This window comes from Pygocentrus nattereri, chromosome 19 (genome assembly GCF_015220715.1).
Source record: "Pygocentrus nattereri isolate fPygNat1 chromosome 19, fPygNat1.pri, whole genome shotgun sequence".
Classification (NCBI taxonomy): domain Eukaryota; kingdom Metazoa; phylum Chordata; class Actinopteri; order Characiformes; family Serrasalmidae; genus Pygocentrus; species Pygocentrus nattereri.
Window position 1 is genome coordinate 22,038,614 of NC_051229.1, and position 21,456 is coordinate 22,060,069.

The following is a 21,456-nucleotide window of genomic DNA, read 5'->3' on the forward strand; positions in this document are numbered from 1 at the left end:
TCTGATGTAACTTGAGTACTTCAAGGTACTAAAAGTGAGCCAGAATCGTGTGATGAAAGTAGGAGTGATGATTCATAATAAGAAGTTCACTCAGGTACTGAGGAGCAAAGCTGTTTAGACCTTTATATGTCAGGAGCACAATTTAGTCCAAGTGAGGTTGTTGGTGATGTGCAGAAAACAAAACATGGAGCTCTCAACTCTCTAAACAAACTTGAAGTTTAAAATCATCCATTTACTCTTATTATTAACGGCAAGATACAGACTGTTGTCTCTTCGTGAGTCTGCAATGTGCTTTCCCTCCTCCCTGTGTTGTGGAAAAAAGATGGGCAGATTTGCTTTAAATTCTGAATTAAAATAAAACTCAACACCAAGATTTGCAGGAAAAGGCAAAATTTCTTTTATTAAACATTAAGGCTCTCCAACAAACAAGCGTTAATCTTCAGTTGGTCCAGGCAGCAACTGACCAACCCACAAAAACCCACGGTTTGTATACTCTTCTCTGGGCAAAGAGAGCTCATCACCTGGCTCCTCTTTGTCCCTCCCAAATACACTGCTCAAAAATAAAGGGAACACTCAAATAACACATCCCAGATCTGAATGAATGAAATACTCATTGAATACTTTATTCTGTACAAAGTTTAATGTGCTGACAAGAAAATCAATGGAAATCAAATTTATTAACCAATGGAGGCCTGGATTTGGAGTCACACACAAAATTAAAGTGGAAAAACACACTACAGGGTCAAACAAGTCAAAATGAGGCTCAGTATTGTGTGTGGCTTCCACGTGCCTGTATGACCTCCTTACAACGCCTGGGCATGCTCCTGATGAGGTGGCGGATGGTCTCCTGAGGGATCTCCTCCCAGACCTGGACTAAAGCATCTGCCAACTCCTGGACAGTCTGTAGTGCAACGTGACGTTGGTGGTTGGAGCGAGACATGATGTCCCAGATGTGCTCAATCGGATTCAGGTCTGGGGAACGGGCGGGCCAGTCCATATTTTCAATGCCTTCATCTTGCAGGAACTGCTGACACACTCCAGCCACATGAGGTCTAGCATTGGCCTGCATTAGGAGGAACCCAGGGCCAACCGCACCAGCATATGGTCTCACAAGCTGCCCATACACAGAGCAAACTGAGCTAAACAGCACAATATGATTAATTATGATTAAAATCATCTGTTACTTTCACAAACTTCACAGTCTCCGCTGAGGTCAGGACTGGCCTGCACAGAGTCCCGATCACAACCCGATAGAACACCATTGGGATGAACTAGAGTGGAAACTGAGCCAGGCCTTTTCGTCCAACATCAGTGTCTGACCTCACAAATGCGCTTCTGGAAGAATGGTCAAAACTTCCCATAAACACACCCCTAAACCTTGTGGAAAGCCTTGCCAGAAGAGTTGAAGCTGTTATAGCTGCAAAGGGTGGCCCAACATCGCATTAAACCCTATAGGATTAAGAATGGGATTTTATTCAAGTTCATATGTGGGTGAAGCCAGACTAGTGAATACTTTTGGCAATATAGTGTATTTACCTGATACATCATTGTATTTTGAGCATTGAATGTTTCTTTTATTACAGTGATAACATTCAGCTTAATCAATATAAACCTCACTTGTTTAAGTTTTGCATTGAGTTTGACTGCCACAGCTACTTCAGCGGAAATGATTGGATAAATTTGTGCTTTAAAAGATGTTCGGCAGAAACAGCTATTTATAGAAAGAAGCTGACGGATTGGGCATAAGGCAACATATTTGTAACCATTTTGCATAATGACTGTCAAAGATTTTAAATGATCTATCACCATTGTCAAGGTTTCACATAAAACCAAGGATTTTTTTTCACTTTTTCACAAATGAATCTAACATACCTCAAATTCAGAAATTGTTGTTTTTTTTTTTAATTCTGTCACAGTCTACCCTATCAACTGTTCAACCAACAAGCAGTGGTGTTGGTTGTAACTAAACCAATTTTGTGAATTAGACACTCATTTGTTACAAATATGCATATCTGCTCTGTACCATATTTAAATATATTTTGTTCAAATTTAAAGTTCACAACAACTAAATTAGAGTAACACTAGTTTAGTTGTTTACTCCATCTCCCCTATAGCATGAAACCTGTGATCAGAAAACACTACAATGAACATGGTTTAGACCTTAAGAAAACATGAGGGGAAACATTGAGAATATTTTCTCTCACTAAGAACCAGTTACTGAACCCCAGATGCAGTCAGTGGAGGGGCGCTGACATCGAAGATGAGACATGGGGGCTCCCTGAGGTCTCTCCCTTTTAGTTAGGCTGTAATCGCTAGACCTGTCAGTCTCTGCTGCATTCTGTTAACACTAATCTGTGATCAGTCACTCTACGTTTTTTCTTTGCCTGATGCTGTTGCTTCTCCTGCCTTGATTTAAACAATAAATCAATCCTTTATCCTGGTGTGAAAGTTGAGACACCTAGGTCTTTAAGGTGCAGTTAGCAAGTGGGGCAGTTGGCCAGGGGTTGTCAGAAAGCAGCTTTACAGAACAAATCAGTATTACAAAAAGAAAAGAAAAATCCAGGTCCAAGCTCCCATAAGCAAACCAGTGGCAAGGAAAAAGACCGACAGAGCCATCTAGCACAAACTTCAATTCCTACTGCTAACGGTTAAAGGCAAGACACCAGCTTTTGCTGACATGTTCAAACGCTGTATTAAGTTGGCTTGGAAAAGCCAGACAAGCTGTTCATGAGATTTGGCAGGTTTGTCAGATTGATTTTTTTTTTCTTAAACATTAACCTTCAGTTTCAAATATTCTGGTCTCCTATTCAGAGCAAAAGGAATCTGATCTTATATTGCTGAGCTAAACGACCTGCCGTGTTGCCAAGATGGCCACCAAGTCAACAAACTGAACAGCCGAACATTCTTCGTGTTCTCATCTTTTATTATATTAAGCATTTCATGTATATAAAACATTTTTGATAAGTGTTGTTCAAACAATACAGTAGGAAATATTGGCACTAGTTGACAAACATCTGAAGCTCAGGTTAAAAAAAAAACTTTTGCACACTGGAGTAATGAAAGGGTTAATCTGCTGATACTTCAAGCAGTTATGCCTTTTAACTGTACCACACTAAATATTGTTACAGGTTGTGCTGTCCTCAGCTACCTTCATGCTTAAAACTGGAGTATTAATGAGTATGACTTGTTTTAATACTTTTGTAGTCAAGTTAAAAAAAAGATATCCAGGCCTCCTTGTGCTGCACCTTGAGTTTGTGGTACTGCATGGAGACAAATGTTGCCAAGGGACTACTGTCATCCAACTCACTAGATGCCCGCTTTGTCTGCTGCCCAGCCAGCACCATGATGGCATAGCCCATGTCAAGCACTCCCTTCTTACAGCAAGTGCTGGCCTTGAACCAATCCTGCAAAACATTTAGTAAAAATAAGTAAGTTGTACTTGCATTTGGATGAATAGCACAGATCTCAAAACCTATAGAAGACAGCTTGTTTGCAGCCATTGTGGGGCCCTGTGCCTTGGCAACCTCTAATGCAAAATAGCAGATTGACACTGACTATTGAATAGTCAATGTTAATTAGCTGGGCAGTATGGGTATACCTTCCTTAGTAAATAAGCTTTCAATAATATAAGTATTCAGCTGAGCAATAATATGAATATTTTTGTATTTCAACGTTAATAAAAGGAAATCTGGGGGAGCCAGTTCAATTGGGCCTGATGCAGCTGATCGTGTCTTATAGGTCCAATTTATCCTTAGATCAACAGATGGAACATTTTTAAAGAAGGGAGGGCTGTATTGGGAGCACTGGGGTGTCAGGTGTGACTGGCAACTGCAAATGGTTTACATGGCTCACAAGTCAGGTATGAGGGCCCCTTTGCAGAATGTTATCCATAGAGGCAGTTAGATGTAGGTGTAATTACTAGACAGAGCACTGTCTGCAAGTTTTCCTGACACTTCAGATAGTAGCCAGACCAGCCATGCAGGTCAAAGTCAAAAGTTTATTTATATGGTGTTTTATATAACAGGTATTGTCACAAAACAGCTTAACAGAAAAATCCAGGTCCAAACACCTATGAGCAAATCAATAGCAAGAGTGGCAAGGACACTCCATAAATGCAAGAGGAAGAAACCTTGAGAGGAACCAACACAAAAGGGGAACCCATCCTCCCCTGGTTGAAATCAGATAGCAAAACAGCATTAGTATAAAACATTAGAATACAACATGTAGAAAAACAGCAGTGGTTAATTAGATAGTTTGAGTTCATACAGCATCATCAGGAGGGTCAGTTCACAAAGGTGAGGTTTGCACAGCACCATGCAGTGTGAAGCTCAAATGGTGGTCAAGACAGTCCAGAAGGCTGGCAAGTAGTGGGCACCCAATCAAGGCAGAAGAAGCAACAGTACCAGACTGCATAGGATGGGGAGCCATTCAACTCAAAGAAAAAAGGGAGAGGGGGGTACTTCTGTAAAGAGTAACCCATCATTTTACAGTGTTAACAGAGTGCAGCATATATCTAGACCTACTGGAGTCTTACAGTCTAACCAAAAGGGAGACCCCTAAAATGTAACAGATTAGGGGTTCCCAGAGATGTCAGCACCCCTCTGCTCCACCGTCAGCAAACTTGAGTGAACGTGTAATGGGAAAGCAGCACCAACACCCCCAATTTACTATAATGTTCTGACCATGAACCCCCAGATCTGCACCTTTTGTCCAACAGGAAATACTAAATTACCAAAGGCTTAATAAACAAGTCAGTCTTTAGCCTAGACTGAAGGACTGAAATTTTCCAGTCAGTGTTCAGGACACCACCTCAAAGTAAGGGGGCTTTGTATGAGAAGGCTCTTGCTGCCTAATGTAAATTAATTCTAGGTATTAATAGTAAGCCAGCCCCTTGTGAGCCAAGTAGGTGTGATGGTTCATAGTAGAGAAGTTCACTCAGGTACTGAGGGACAGGCCCATTTAGAGCTTTATAAGTCAGTAAAAGAATTTTGTGAAATTTAACTGGCAACCAGTGTAGGCTTGATAAAACTGGGCTGATGGTCAAACTATGGTTCTTCTTAGGATTCCAGCTGCAGCATTCTGGACAAACAAACTTGTTACAGCTTTTGGTGGAACATCCAGACAGCAGGGCATTACAGCAATCTAGCCATAAGGTAATAAACACATGAACTAGCTTTTCAGCATCCTGTAGAGACAATGCATTTCTTAATTTGGCAATATTGCAGGGATGCAGGAAGGCTACTAATATCTTTGATGTGCATTGAAGGAGAGATCATGATCTAAAATGTCAGATTTTTTACAGATAAACCAAGATGCAATTGCAAAACTTAAGTGTTAAATTAGATAGCTAGTTTCGAGCAGCTTTTGGACCAAGAAGCAGAAATTTGTTTTATACAAGTTAGGTAGGAGAAAGTTACTCGACACCCAGTTTGTGTCTTTTATATAGTCCTCAACCTTGCCAAGTTGAATTTTATCATCTAGCTTTCTTGATGTATATATAACTCATCGGCACAGCAGTGGAAATTGATACTGCGTTTACTGCTAATGGTGCCCAGGGGTAGCAAATATAATGTGAATATACTAGGTCCTAAAACAGAGCCTTGTGAAACATACTTTACTTGTGTGGACAGAATTCACCACTTACATTTATAATCTGATCAGTGAAGTAAGATCTGAACCAGGAAAGAGCCAGTCCTATTAGCCCTACGAGGTTTAGGTCTATCTAGTAATAGAGAGTGGCCCATCATGTCAAATGCTGCAGTAAGATCAAGGAGGACTAGCAAAGCATTTCTGGTCAAAGAAAAGATTGTTTACACTTTTCACTAGTGTTGCCCATGTTCCATCTTCTTTCGGCTGCTCCCTTTAGGGGTCGCCACAGTGGATCATCTGCCTCCATCTTGCCCTATCCACTGCCTCCTCTACTTTTACACCAACCATCTCCATGTCCACCTTCACTACATCCATAAACCTTCTCTGAGGTCTACCTCTTCTACCCAGCAGCTCCATCTCCAACATTCTTTGACCAATATATCCACTATTCCTCCTCAACACGTCCAAACCATCTCAACCTGGCCTCTCTGGCTTTATCTCCAAACTGCTCCACCTTCACAGTCCCTCTGACCTGCTCATTTCTAATCTTGTCCATCCTTGTCACTCCCAATGAAAATCTCAGCATCTTCATCTCTGCCACCTCCAGCTCAGCCTCCTGTCTTTTAGGCAGAGCCACAGTCTCCAAACCACACATAGCAGGACGCACTACTGTCTTGTAAACCTTCCCTTTCACTCTTGCTGCCATCCTTCGGTCACACATCAGCCACCACCCACTCCATCCTGCCTGCACCCTCTTCCTCACCTTGTTGTCCATGTTCTATGATGTGGCCTAAAACCAGACATTTTTCATGTATGATTCCTATGCAAATAGGAACAATTGTTTTGCCACAACTTTTTCCAAGTTCTTTGATATAAAAGGGGAAATTCAGATGGGTTTATAATTTAATAGCTTGCACAGAACAAGGTTAGCTTTCTTAACCAGAAGTGTAATTACTGCTGTTTGAGTATTGCATATAGCCAAGTCTCAGAGAGTTTATTATAGGCTTCGGAATATCCCTGTTAAATGGTTGAACCTGTAGGAATCACAGCTAGCAAGATTTTGCTAATGGAGCCAATTTATTTTTATATTTTCACTGACGAGAGGTTGAGTGTGCTGCGCCAAGTGCCTTTCTATAAACTATAAGGCTCTTCCTCCAGGCAGACCAGAATACTTCGTTTAGTCAGGTGCCATTTTCGCTCTAGTTGCCCAACTGTTTCAAAGCATGAGCATGATCATTATACCATGGGGCAAGCTTTTTCTGCCTCATTTTTTTCCTTTTTCATAATATCCAATTCAGTAGGATTGGACTGATAGCTGACAGAAGCTGATAATTGTGGAAGGTTTCTGATAAAGCTACCAGCTGTGGAGGACATGGTCTGCTTAACATGATTGCATGGTGACCTACATTACCACTAAATTGGATTTCATGAGATTAAGTAATGATCCAAGACTGCCATGCTCTGTGGGAGAATGGCCAAGTTATTTATGTTTACACCAAAGGTCAGAATTCCATCTAAAGCATGGCTGCAATAATGAGTTGGCCCTTTTATATTTTGAGTGAAACCTACAGAGTCCAAGATCAATATAAATGCATCTCCTGACCATCTCATACAAGCACCACAAAATTGGGTGCTGACCAGCCCAATGGCAGCTACTTGTTTCCAGGCATATCTTACCCCTGTGTTTTCTTCCAGCTTTGCGAGCCTATTGCATGGATGATTTGAACCACTGACTGTAGGCAGCAACCTACACACTCAGCTGCCCATGCTGGGAACAAATGTACTGCATGCGAGTAATGCAAGGTGGGACGTGGAGACCCTGTTGCCACCTCACCAAGGTCTCGGCTGCCTCCTCCACTCTGTGGTCCTACTTCACACTTCCGCCTTAGGCTCATGGCCTGGCTAAAGGGGTGTCAGTGAAAAGAGAAAAGGTCTCAAGTGTTCAGGCTCTGGAACATTCTGCCTGGGCTCAGATAGTGAGATGGTAATTTTGCCCATCAAACCAAAGAAAGGGAAAATGAAATTAACAAAACATTTCAAAGATTCACCCAAAAGAAACCTCTAATGGGCAGCATCAAAAATGTTAGTTTAAAGCTGTTACCACAGAGGGTGCACTGATGGATTTTTAAAAGAAGTTGAAGTGCCATCTCTCCCGTGAGCCCAAGACTGCTCAGGGCCAGCCTCTTGCCATAGTCCTGCAGGATGGCAGGCCAGCCAAAAGACCTTTTGGCTTCAAGGAGTGTGAATATCTTGACCGACATGCTCTCAGACTTCTAGCACAGCTGGGAGTGGAGATACTCAACACCAGAGACCTCCCCTGAAACAATGATTAAAATGTAATGTAACTAGCAGATTTCAAAAAGGCTGATTTGCATATTTCCACATACCAAGAGCCACTGTAGGGGTCCACATCAACAAGGACCTCCCTGCCATTTCCCACCATCTATACAGCACTACCCTGGCCACTACACTGGACCTTAACGGTGGTGGGCCTACATGGTTCCCTCACATTGCCTTTTCAGACTGAGGCCGGCTGGGTTACATGGGCTGCCCAGCCACTAGGCAGTTGCCGAGGAACACTACCCCCAGGCCTGGCACTTGGGGGTAGGTTCTAGTAACCCTCTCCTGGGCAGGGTACACAATCTCATGTCCCTTAGTCATGGAGGTTTTCCCCATTCCAGGTAAGGGAAAAGGACCTACCCCAGATGGAGTTTTTCAGGGCCTTGTTCACGTGTGACGGGATGAGGGATCGTGAAATCGGCCAACACAATGTTGCAGGGGACACTCATCTGGGACTCTCCCAATTGCTACCGCAAAGCTATCTGGATTAAGCATTTAAAGATGATTTGCATTTTTGATTGAACAGTGGTACAAATTCAAGTGAGAATAACTACCTGTGCACTCTCCAGGCTTGGCGCAGTCTTCAAACAACTTGCAGATGAGCAACGGGTGGCTTAGCTGGTGGAGGCTGTGCTGCAAATTGCCACCAACACTGCAGCCCCGTCCCTGCCTGGTCTACCTCTGCTGCACGGTCCCAAAACCACCTCTCTAACCCATCCAGGAAATGGATCTGGAAGTTTTCTGCATTTGCAGACATTCCTGTGAAGCAAAGAAAACACTGGACCGAGACCGTCTGCAACCAACACAATCCAAATCTATCCAGACATTAAGTGATCTAGATGTAGGTGGGATGCCTAGAGGTGGAGCTATGTGCAGTGGTACACAGGCAGGATGACCTCGCCTTTGATCAGCTGCCCTGCCTTTTCGTACTGGAGTCCGAGAGGATCATGGATGCAACAAAGGTGTCGCTGCTGGGTGTTCCAAATGGCATCCATCCTTTAGTTAGCATCCCACTCAAATGGAGGCAGAGTAATAAATGCCTGTGAGTGTAATAAAAACATTACCTCATTTCCACCCATCAGATCTACAGTGTTGCCCTTCATCTCACCAATCCACGTCCAGATATCCTCAGCTTGGACAGTGAGGTGCAGGAACGGGCACCATAGGTGGTGGTGGTGCCGCCACTTGCTGTACCTCAACACCAAGGTGACCGCTAGTGCAGCTCAACTAGAAGTAGGGGACAATATTGTGATACTTATTTTCACAATACATGACCACATTTCACTTTCCAGACCCAGTAGTGCTTAAAATATACCCTCAAATTGAGTGATTAGTATTCCACATACTGTGTTGCACTAAATGCAGTTGAACAGGAGCAACTTTACACTGAAACATGCAGTTGGTCAGTGTCCTACAAGGACTAATGGTATACACAATAGGTTTAGAAAAGCATATTGTATTGAGACAATATAACAATGTATGGTTATTGTGACATTACCTAGCCCTGCTCAACACATTTGACTCCAAGAAATGACCTTAACAGAACCAGTCTGCTCCATCCCCAACAGAAAAAACTAGTGTACTTTTTATTTACACTGTTGAACTTAAGATGCATTTAAGGGGTATAATTTATCTTAAATGTATCCCATCGTGTTTAATGTTGCAGATGTACATTTACCTGTATTTGAGGACTGCCAGAAACATTGTTTGATCTGCAGTGTCAAGCTGCTCATGGATGCACCGTGACCATCTCGCAACCTTCTAGCAATGACACTCCAGGTACTCAGTGGCCAAGACGTACCAGCCATCCATATCAAGCTCCCACCTGTCTCGTACAGGCCACAATGTTAGGCACTGACCAACCCGATAACAATTGCACAAGAGTTTGAAGGCCCACAAATGGTTGGGAATCTACAGAAACAAACCGTGGGTGAAGGTCATCCACCCATCCATTATCTTCTGCTTTTCCAGGGTTCGGGACGCAGGGCAGCATCCTAAGCAATGAGGCCCAGACCTCCCTTTCCCCAGTCACTTCCACTAGCTCCCCTGGGGGGAGATTCTGATATAGGTCATGCCAGCGTGTCCTGGGTCTTCCCTGGGGTCTCCTCCTGGTTGGACTTTCCTGTGACACCTCCCGAGGGAGGCGTCCAGGAGGCATCCTAACCAGATGCCTGAACCACCTCAGCTGGCTCCTCTCGATGTGGAAAAGCAGAGGCTCTACTCAGAGTCCCTCCCGGATGACAACTTCTCATCCTATCTCTAAGGTTGAGTCCAGACACCCTGCGGAGGAAACTCCTTTCGGCCGCTTGTATTGGCAGTCTCATTCTTTCCGTCATTACCCAATTCAAGTTTATTTATATAGCGCTTTTTACAACAAGGTTGTCACAAAGCAGCTTTACAGAAAAACAGGTCCACGCCTCTTATGAGCATCACCACAGTGAAGCCAATTTTGTGGTGACTACAGTGGTAAGGAAAAACTCCCTTTAAGAGGAAGAAACCTTAGAAGGGACCAAGGCTCAGTCCGAGGAACCCAACCCCCGTGGGTCGACCCGCACAGAAGAAACAGAACAGAAACAAGAACAACAGTACAAAGAGAGTGCAAAAAGATGGCTGGAACGCTGGAACCACGAATGGGGCACCTCCAGACAGGCCAACGGGGCATCTCGACACATGTGAGAGAGATAGAGAGAGAGAACGGAGTGGGAGGGAAGAAAGATAGGTTAGAAGGGTTGTGTTAATCTCTGTTGAGCGGGACAGGGCCGATTCCAGAGTGCTGCAAACACGAATCGGCACCTCCAGACAGGCCAACCGAACATCTCGACGCATGCGAGAGAGACAGAGAGAGAGAACAGAGTGGGAGGGAAGAAAAAGAGGTTAGAATGGTTTTATACTTTGCTGAAGAGCGGGGCACGCCTGTGAAAAAGCACAGGGACCCTGGATGGACACCTCCAGAGCCCATGACCATAGGTGAGGGTGGGAACGTAGATCGACCAGTAAATCTAGAGCCTTGCCATATGGCTCAGCTCTTTCTTTACCACAACAGACCGGTAAAGAGCCCGCATCACTGCTCACCCCGCTCCCTTGTACCATCACTCGTGAACAAGACCCCCTGAAATACTTTAACTCCTACACTTGAGGCAAGAGCTTATCCCCGACCCAGAGAGGGCTCTCCACCCTTTTCTGCCTGAGAACCATGGCCTCGGAGGTACTGATTCTCATCCTGGCTTCACACTCTGCTGCAAACCGATCCAGCAAAAGCTGCAGTTCATGGCCTGATGCAAACAGCAGAAATGTGACCTTGAGGTCACCAAAATGGACACCCTCCATCCTCTGACTGCACCTAGAAATTCTATCCATAAAGATGATGAATAGAATCTGTGACAAAGGGCAGCCCTGACGGAGTCCAACTCTCACTGGGAACGAGTCTGACTTACTGCTGACCATGCGAACCAAACTCCTGCTTTGTTTGTACAGGGGCTGAATGGCTCACAGCAGAGAGCCATGTACCCTGTACTCTCGAAGCACCTCCCACAGGATACCCTGGGGAACACAGCTGAATGCCTTCTCCAAATCCACAAAGCACGTGGACTGGTTGGGCAAACTCCCATGAACCCTCCAGAATCCTGGAGCGGGTAAAGAGTTGGTCCAGTGTTCCACAACCAGGGTGGAACCCGCACTGCACCTCCTGAATCTGAGGTTCGACTATAAGCCAGACTCTTCTCCAGTACCCCTGCATAAACCTTTACCAGGGAGGCTGAGGAGTGTGCCCTCCGGTGCAAACAAAACAAAACAAAAAAAAAAAAAAAAAAAAAAAAAAAAAAAAAAAAAAAAAAAAAACGCACCACCACCCCAGTGGCACTGCCCCCGATGTCCATGCAATTTTGAAAAGGCATGTTAGCTTTTTAACTACCTTAGCGACTTCGGCCGCAGTTATGGACAAACCTATTCCCATGTCCCCAGACTCTGCCTCCTCAGTGGAGAATATGTCTGTGGGATTGAGAAGGTCCTTGGAAGTATTCCTTCCACTGCCCAATGATGTCTTCAGTCGAAGTCAACAGCACACCATCTCCACTGTATACAGTGCTAGTGGCACACTGCTCTCCCCTTCTGAGTCACCTGAGTTTGCCAGAATCTTTTTGGGGCCGACTTAGTCACTTTCCAAGGCCTCACCAAACTCCTCCCACACCTGGGTTTTTGCCTTGGCGACGACTGAAGCCGCAGATTGCTTGGCCTGTTGATACCTGCCAGCTGCCTTTGGTGTCCCACAGACCAGCCATGCCTGGTAGGACTCCTTCAGCTTGACGGCATCTTATCTGAGACGTCCACCACCGAGTTTGAGGATTACCGCCCCAACAGGCGCCAACTACCTTGCGGCCACAGCTACAGTCAGCCGCTTCAACAATGGAGGAGCGGAACATGGCCCATTCTGAGTCAATGTCCCTCACCTCCCACCGATAACTAGTCAAAGTTCTGACGGAGGTGTGAGTTGATCAATGACAGGTTCTTCTGCCAGACGTTCCCAGCAAACCCTCACTATACGTTTGGGCTTGCCTGGTCTGACCGGCATCTTCCCCCACCACCTGATCCAACTCACCACCAGGTGGTGATCAGTTGACAGCTCAGCTCCTCTCTTTACCAGAGTGTCCAAAACACATGGCCGCAAGTCCGATGACAACTGCAAAAGTCAGTCACTGAACTGTGGCCTAGGGTGTCCTGGTGCCATGTGCACTTACGGACATCCTGGTGTTCAAACATGGTGTTCGTGATGGACAAACTGGTTTGCAAAGAAGTCCAAAAACTGAATACCACTGGTTCAGATCAGAGAGCAAGCAAGCAAAAAAATGTATATAGCGCTTTTTACAACAGGTGTTGTCCTGTAAAGCTGCTTTGTGACAGTGTTAGAGAGAAAAAAGAAAATCTGGGTCCAAGCCCCCCCATGAGCAAGTAAGTGGCAACGGTGGCAAGGAAAAAACTCCCTAAAAGAGGGAGAAACCTCGAGAGGAACCAAGACTCAGAAGGGGAACCCATCCTATTGTCGACACTAGATAGCAAACATTATGAAGGAGTCCATTTAGAGCTTTATAGGTCAGTAATAGAATTTTATAAATCAATGTGAAATTGAACTGGTAACCAGTGCAGGGTTGATAACACTGGGCTGATATGGCCAAACTCTGGTTCTTGTGAGGACTGGCTGCAGCATTCTGGACCAGCTGAAGCTTGTTGAGGCTTTTGCTGGGACATCGACAGCAGGGCATTACAGTAATCTAGCCTTGAGGTAATAAATGCATGAACTAATTTTTCTGCATCCTGTAGAAATAATGCATTTCTTAATTTAGCAATATTGCAGAGATGCAGGCAGGCTGTTCTAGTGGTATTAGTTATGTGCGTCGAAGGACAGATCAGCATCTATCATGCCACCAAGATTTTTTTTAAACAGATGAGCTTGATGCAGCTGAGAGATTGTGTCAAGTTAGACAGTTTGTTTCTAGCTGCTTTTGGACCTAGGAGGAGGACTTCAGTTTTATCTGAGTTAAGTAGCAGAAAGTTACTGGACATTCAATCTTTGTCTTTTACAGTCCTCAATCTTGCTAAGTTTAATTTTATCATCCGGTTTGCTTGATGAGATTGATTATATATATATATATATATATATATATATATATATATATATATATATATATATATATATATATATATATATATATATATATATATATATATATATAAATATATATATATATATATAACTCAATCTTTTTTATTTTTATTTTTTTATATAATTTTATATATAAAAAAAAATCAGCACAGCAGTGGAATTTATGCCGTGATTGCTGATAATGGTGCCTAATGGTAGTGCGCGCATATATATAAATTAGAATATAGGTTCTAAGCCTTGTGGAACACCATACTTTACTTTTGCAAGGACAAATGATTCACCTTAACATTAACAAACTGATAGCAGTCAATGAGGTAGGACATGAACCAGGAAAGAGCTGTTCGTTACCCCTACAAGGTTTTCTAGTCTATGTAGTAAGATAGAGTGGTCTACTGTGTCAAATGCTGCACCAAGGTCAAGGACGACTAGCAAAGACACATTTCCTTTGTCTGAAGGACAGATCATTTACAAGTTTTACTAGTGCCATTTCTGTATTGTGATGTGGCCTAAAACCAGACTGAAATTCATGTAGATTATTCCTGTGTAAATAAGAGCTTAATTGTTTTGCTACCACTTTTTTTCCAGGATCTTCGATATAAAGGGGAGATTCGAGAGAGGTCTATAGTTTGATAATTTACAGGGATCGAGGCCGTTCCTCCCAATCACACCCCTCCAGGTCAGCAGCCCTCCCAAGGACTAAGAAGGCTGGGTACTCTGAACTGCTGTTCGGTGCATAAGCACAGCCAACAGTCAGGACCTGTTCCCCAACCCGAAGGCGTAGGGAAGCTACGCTCTCGTCCACTGGAGAAAACCAACATACAGGCGCTGAGTTGAGGGGCTATAAGAAAGCCCACACCTGCCCGCCACCTCATCATGGGCAACTCCAGAAGAGAGTAGTCCAGCCCCCGAGATTGCACCCAGAGCCCAAGCTGTGTGTTGAGATGAGCCCGACTATATCTAGCTGGTATCTCAACCTCACACCAACTCAGGCTGCTGCCCTGCCAGTGAGGTAACATTCCAAGTTCCAAAAGCCAGTTTCAGCAACCGAAGATCAGAATGCCAAGGCCCACGCCTTCGGCCACTGCCCGATCCACAAAGCACCGAACCCCTACTACTGCCTCTCCCATCGGTGATGGGTCGAGGGAAGGGGGGATTCATGTAGCTCCTTCGGGCTGGGCCTGACTGGGCACCATGAGTAAATGCCCAGCCACCAGATGCTTTTTGGCATGCCCCTCCCCCAGGCCTGGCTCCAGGGTGGTGCCCCAGTGACCCTAATCCAGGCAGGGTAAGCAAGTCCTTTTTAATTTTCATAAGGGTATTTTTGGATCACACTTTGTCTGACCTGTCACCTAGGACCAGTTTGCCTTGGGAGACCCTACCAGGAGCTTTTGCTCCAGACAACATAGCTCCTAGGATCATTCAAGCACGCAAACCCACCATGATAAGGTGGTGATCCATGGAGTAGTGGTGAGTGGGTGAAGGCATCGGGTGAAGACAGGTTACATTTTTAGGGTATCCACAAGTCTTCTGTGCCATTTACATCCTGCATAGGGCACAGCTCATCCAGCCATGCTGCTCTTTTAGGAGATTTCCAGCTCTATGGAAGCTTGGAAAGCCCTACGGAGGCATACATATGGAAACTACATGTTTGTTTTCTTTTACTTGTTCAGTAATACAATACACAGGGATGAAAACCACACCTCAGAAGTAGCAGGAGATGCTGCTCTTTCACATAGCTTTTCTAGGCCAACAGGATGGAGTAGACAGCATGATTTGAGCTGGTGGAGGAGCTGTAAACAAAGACATTTGATTGGTTGAAATTCAATGCATCTGTTCTTTTAATACAACATTAAATCTTCTGCTTTGCTTATTATGTGATGAGCAAGGATCATTAAAATAGAAATGTGAAAAAAATGAATGCTTGGATGGAATGTGAATCTTGTGAAAGCACAGTGACAACCAGGAACACAATTGATGCAAATCATTCTATACAATTCTACCAATGCAAAGAAAGAAAGATAGGACATGCACACTAGAGCCAGGCAGGTGACCAGTTCTATAAGTGGGCAAATATTTGACTGGCCAGTTACAACACTTAGCTTAGCCTTTTCAGCAACATTTCTAAATAGCCAACACACTGATGTACAGCAATACGTTTCACACTCCATATACATTTCCATTGTGCATGCCACCAGCTGATGACCAAGTTCTGATAAGTGCACTGATTAAACAGTGTTTACCTGATATTAAAACTTAAAAGCTTTAGAAGACTCCCCTTGGGACAATCCAGGTCAGTGCAGAAGAGAGCCATTAGCTGGTATGGAAGGCATTGAGGAAGGAGCCATTCAATGCTTGATGCACATTCCTCTTCTGGATGCACTCACTGCATCCATTTCAGTTCCTGATGCACTCTTGACATCTGAGCCATTAGACATAGCTGTTTAAGAGATGGAATAATAAACTACAAACAGTATGAAAAGACATTACTGAAAATAATAAATGGTACATTTTAATGTAGCTTCACCTCATTCTCTTTTCTTCTCCTGCTGGCCTTGAATCCATTCTGTAAAACAAATTACTAGCAGGAGTGAATATGGGAAAAATAAAGTATCGTGACAGTTTAAGATATTTTGTTGATACAAGAGATGCATCAAGTTATTTTTTAATATTCTTTCAATATTTAAGCTGCAGACAGCACACCAGTAACTTCACATCACAAATCAAAAACTAATTACACATCAATTCTGTTAAGTCATTAAAGTTTTATAACCCTATAACTCATGATAAAACATTGACCACTTCTAGTAACTTACCGAGCTAATATGAAAAAATTTGAGATAACGACTGTGGTAGCATTTCTGTAAATCAACCTAATTTAATGCAGAAAACGTGGCAAAGAATCTAAAGTTGATCGAGAGAAACTTGATTCCTTGGGGACAAAAAAAACAATTCAGGTTAATAAAGAAGTGGCTGAACACTAAACAAGTTCGACTACAAATGTGTAGAAATTCAGATATGTAGGAAGCCAATGTCAACCAAACACCACTAAGAAAATACAAATTGTGTATTTTATTTAGTACAACAGAAATCTGGTGACCTAAACACTCCGACCAATCAGCGGAGACCGCCTGAAACAAACACTTGAAACGTCGTCAGCACGTCATGTGACCAGGAGACCCGCTCTGGCCAAACGCACGAGTCCAATCCTCCTCTACTAATAAGTAAGTCCTAACTAGTTACTAGTAACTAACTAGTAAGTCCACAAATGACGCTTTAAAGCGTGATTTCGGGGTTCACCATGCAAAGAACAATTTAAGTGTGACGTTCTAAATAGAACCATTCACTTTGCAAAAGAACCCATGAACAGAGCTTTTTGCATTCGTTTCTCCTTATTGCAGTTACACTGACCAAGTTCTGCCCTCTGAGAAGCACTGAGAAGTTCCCCGATATGTGACCGCCAGTGCTTAAAGATCTACTTGGACCAGATGGTGCATTTCGACAGACATTTTAATTGGTTGTATTCATTTTGTTTCTCCTTGTACGTCACCGCTTGCATGATGTTTTGTGGGATTCTCGTTTTGTGATTATTTCGGTAAGGTCTACCTCCTACCAGGACCATGACAGCATGTAGCTCACGTCACTCCCTCACCATCCCCATTCACCTCGTGACGGACTGCTGGCCTTGAATCCACACTGCTCACCTTTTTTAAGTGTTTAGTGTGGCAATAATACACTATTGCGATAGTTAAAATTGTGATGCATCTTGTGCATCGTGAAAATATTGGCCAGGTTTTCTGAAGTTTGTTAAGCTGCAACAGACACCACACCAGTAATGGCACATTTCAAAAATACTGTGAAGACTGGTATAGTGCAATTAAATGTACGTGTGCATCACATTTTCTCTCAAGTCTGAAAAGCTGCCATCAAAATCAAAACCGAGTACAAAGACGTTGCTCAGCATTCCAAATACTGGGCACTAAATCCAATTAAATAAGTTGTGCTTTGTTTGAAGAAACATGCAGTTGGTGTTCTTTTAGCCCTGATTTAGCCCAGTAAATCACAAATTAAATATTCTACACAGAACGTTTGAGAACTAAATACAGAGTATTAAAACTAAAGACTAAAGTTTGAGGGGAATATGAATCCATGGGGACAAAAACTAATTTAGAAATTAGGTTGATCTATAATTGGCTGATTTTTTTTTTTTAAAACTCATTTTTAAATAAATCCTAGTATGTCAAGATATCAGCCAAACATTTATTTTTCTAAAATATAATGTCAATAATTTACTTGAGCTCAAACACACAAAGAGGTTAAAATAACCTGTAAACCGCTGATGCTGCGACTCCGACCAATCACACAGGGCCTCGGTCCAAGTTCCCGACCAATCAGTGGAGACCGTCTGAAACAAATAGTTGAAACGTTTCGTCAGCAGGTCATGTGACAAGGAGACATGCTCTGGCCAATCACGCGAGACCAGTCTCAGGTGTCGACCAATCAGACGAGACCGCCTGAAACGGTTTAAAACGGCTCTTTCGAGTGGCCAATCAGAAGTGGGGCGGGGCTTACCGAAACTGGTCATCTGAGGGCGGCGATCATACCAGAGCCTGGCCACTTCCTGTTCCCAGTTAGACAACAGTCCTGCTAAACAGCAGAGGGCGCCCGTGAGTGAGTCCTCAATGCTTGGGAGTGAACGGCGCTCAACGGCTAAAAACGAAAAAGTTAAAGTAGCTTCTAATCACTCGCCCAGAACGTTTCTTTAGACAGTAGGACGATGTATTTCACAAAAAACAACCCACCTCACCGACACCCATCTCCCTTTTTCTACAGCAGACGGGTTCTGGTCAGCAGGAGGCGGGCTTTACTGTTAGAGCGTGATTGACTGGCGAGCGGAGCAGCTCATTGGCTGTTCACTCACTGACGTCATGGACTTGAAACGAAGCGCCGTTTTAAACTCCTATAAAAAAAGTTTAAAACCTTTTAAAGATGTAACAGCAGGGTTAAAGTGTTATAATACTCACTGTTCAGGAAGTGATTCACATTAAAAGTGCTTCCGCATTTGTAAACTCTGATTTTGCTCAAATGCTCCACATCAACCCATTCATTCTGGACTCGCTCGGGAGGAAGTTCTCTGATTATACTCCAAGGGCCGAAACTTCTCTTTTACCTCCGCAGAGGTCCCACGAACACACACACACACACACACACACACACACAGCTAAAGAAGTTGAGATTTTGCTGTAATGCGTTTGGCCAGAGTGGCTGGCTGGCAGAGCAGAAGACGGCAGTGATAGACATCTCCCCACATGGCGGTTTCTGGGTCGCTGTCTAAAAAAACATTCATGAAATAATTGAAATACCCAATCCGAAAAATGACAGCATGTCTAGGCACAATACAGCAGCTGAGCTTTGTTGCATCTCCGCATCCATACCACACGTAAGTGAACTGTAAGTTTCCCTTCGTTTCAAGGATCTAGCCAACGCCTGAATTGTCAGATGTGCTAATTAAACACAAATAAACTCGAGCCACTTTTGAGTGCTGCTTTTAAGGCTCAGGCTCCTCTGCCAGCTACCCCAGCAAGGTCTCTGGTTGGTCAGAAGTCCTCACATGATTGACGCTGTTTAAGCAGGTACACCTGTGAAGGAATAAGGACTGTGTGTGTGTGTGTGTGTGTGTGTGTGTGTGTGTGTGAGAGAGAGAGAGAGAGAGAGAGAGAGAGAGAGAGAGAGAGAGAGAGAGAGAGAGAGAGAGAGAGAGAGAGAGAGAGAGAGAGAGAGGCAAACAAACCAACCAACCGGATTATGTGCTTCAATTCTGCTCTCTCTCCTTCTGGAAAAACTTTATGCAGATTGATTGAGTGGCGACCAATCACATTGTTGAGAAATGGCACAGTATCCAACACACTAAAGATTCAATAATCCAATGCACATGGAGTAGAAAATGCAGGGTTGGAAACGTATTCAAAATGTTTGAAACTGTTATGTTTGATGATTTTGTGAAGTAAAAACAATCATATTAGGGACATGTGCACAAAGCATCCAACGGATTGTGAGGGAAGCAGTTCAGCTTAATGTAATGAAAATGCATTGTGGCATGGCTGCTGCAGATTTTCAAAAGATGTACATTAGACATAAAAAGACCACATTGTAATAAATTCCACACTGAAACAAACACATAATCTGCACTCTATGTCGGTCAACTGCTTTGGAGTGAGAATTTTCAGAAACGCACAGCCACGCCCACTGAGAGAGTCATGATCTGCCATGAATATGGCGGAGCACTTCGTGCTCAGTGTAGTATTTCCAGAGTGGACTGCACGGGCATATCCATCATTATGTTTGTGAAGTAATTGATGTAATAACTTTTCAGGGGTCTCGAGTCACCCTGTGTAATATATATATATATATATATATATATATATATATATATATATATATATATATAGCACTAACTAGCATAGCAGTGTTCTCTAAACAGGTCATTAGATGAGCTTTGTAGATGTTTAAATCAGTGAGTGTTTACATGCACTCAGTAGTCCGATCATAATTGGATTTCTGCAGTTATCCTATTATGTTAACATCATACTCTGATCTAGAAATCCAATGAAGAAAACCAGAGAGCTGGATTTTAGCTCAGAAATCAGATTTCTCAGTGCTTGTAAACTCTTACTGAGATTTCATTTGGATTTCTTAGTCTGTGCATGTGCGAAAACAGACTGTGGTACCAGAAATAAGCAAGCAGCATTTAATCGCAGCACAAACTATGCTTGACCCAATCTAGGATTAAGTATTCTTCATCTTCTCGATGATGTATATGTTTTAAAAAAAGAGTCACGATGTGAAGTTTGAGTTTTATGTTACGTTTATGTCACATCTTCTTCTGTGAGTTTACTGGCTGGTTGTAAAGCAAAAATCTGATCACTACATTGCAAGACTCATGTAGACCCAGAGTTTCCCCATTGTGTGATAACTCAAAAGCATGTGAACGTGTTGATCAGATTACTGACACAATTTGATTTTCTGCAGTTATTGGAGTATTAAATGCATGTAAACGCACATCTTCTAAACCACTTATCCTTCTGGGTTGCAGGGAGAGCTGGAGCCTATCTCAGCAGTCACTGAGTGGAAGGCAGGATAAATCTAGACAGGTCACCAGTCCATTGTAGGGCAGACACAGAGACATATACATTCCCACACACATACACTCACACCTAGGGGCAATTTACATGTAAACTCACTCAGTGTTTATTAACCTTGCTTCTGGAGACACGCAGCTCCTCACGGTTTGTTGTCCTTTACCTTAAAGCACCTGACCTGACCCGGGTCAGGAAATCATTAATCACAACAAGGTGAATAAAGTTGGCTGTGTATTGAGGTCTGTGTTTTTTCTTGTTTCTGCCCAAAGAAAGCCTCCATGTCAATTCACAGAAATCCTATTTCAGCACACCAATTTACAGGAGGCTGCTGCTCCAAATCACTGACTTCACATTAATACAGTGAACCTAAAGTGAGATATTTAAGCAGTTTAGTTTCATTACCAGTGTGACTAGCCGAGCTAGCGCTAGAGGTCACTTCTACATTTCTCAGCGCTAACAGCTGCAAACTCAGAACGTGGTACAGCATAAAGTAATTTTATGTTCTCCAGTACCCAAAATAACAGTTATGTAGCGGCTGAGTGAGGAGTATCAAGAGAGACAAGCGATCCAGTGTCCAAAACACAATTTATGTTGGTTTTACTGATGATCAGCTATGCTTGTCTGTGCTGTTTTTTTTCCAGCAGAGTAGCCTGTTAGCCATTTAGCAATTTGCTGAGGTGGTTTTTAAACAAAGCTGTATTCTTACCTAGGGTCATGTTTATTATGGTTGCATAC

The 21,456-nt window shown here is 43.3% G+C and overlaps 2 long non-coding RNA genes across 4 annotated transcripts; both read right to left on the reverse strand.

Moving 5' to 3' along the window:
* Window positions 1-2,216: 2,216 nt before the first annotated feature.
* On the reverse strand, window positions 2,217-10,379 carry LOC108428263. 2 transcript variants are annotated; one of them, XR_001857912.2, is made up of 4 exons: window positions 9,855-10,379; window positions 9,608-9,754; window positions 8,484-9,156; window positions 2,217-3,404 (listed from the first exon to the last, which is right to left on the reverse strand). It is a non-coding gene; the product is annotated as an uncharacterized LOC108428263 (long non-coding RNA). The 2 variants fall into 2 exon arrangements; XR_005129058.1 differs by lacking the exon at window positions 2,217-3,404 and adding an exon at window positions 7,671-7,906.
* A 4,033-nt stretch (window positions 10,380-14,412) lies between these two features.
* On the reverse strand, window positions 14,413-18,469 carry LOC108428264. 2 transcript variants are annotated; one of them, XR_005129131.1, is made up of 6 exons: window positions 18,385-18,469; window positions 18,155-18,292; window positions 17,909-17,987; window positions 16,110-16,148; window positions 15,826-16,004; window positions 14,413-15,375 (listed from the first exon to the last, which is right to left on the reverse strand). It is a non-coding gene; the product is annotated as an uncharacterized LOC108428264 (long non-coding RNA). The 2 variants fall into 2 exon arrangements; XR_001857914.2 differs by having other exon boundaries at window positions 15,826-16,022.
* Between the last annotated feature and the right edge of the window lie 2,987 nt (window positions 18,470-21,456).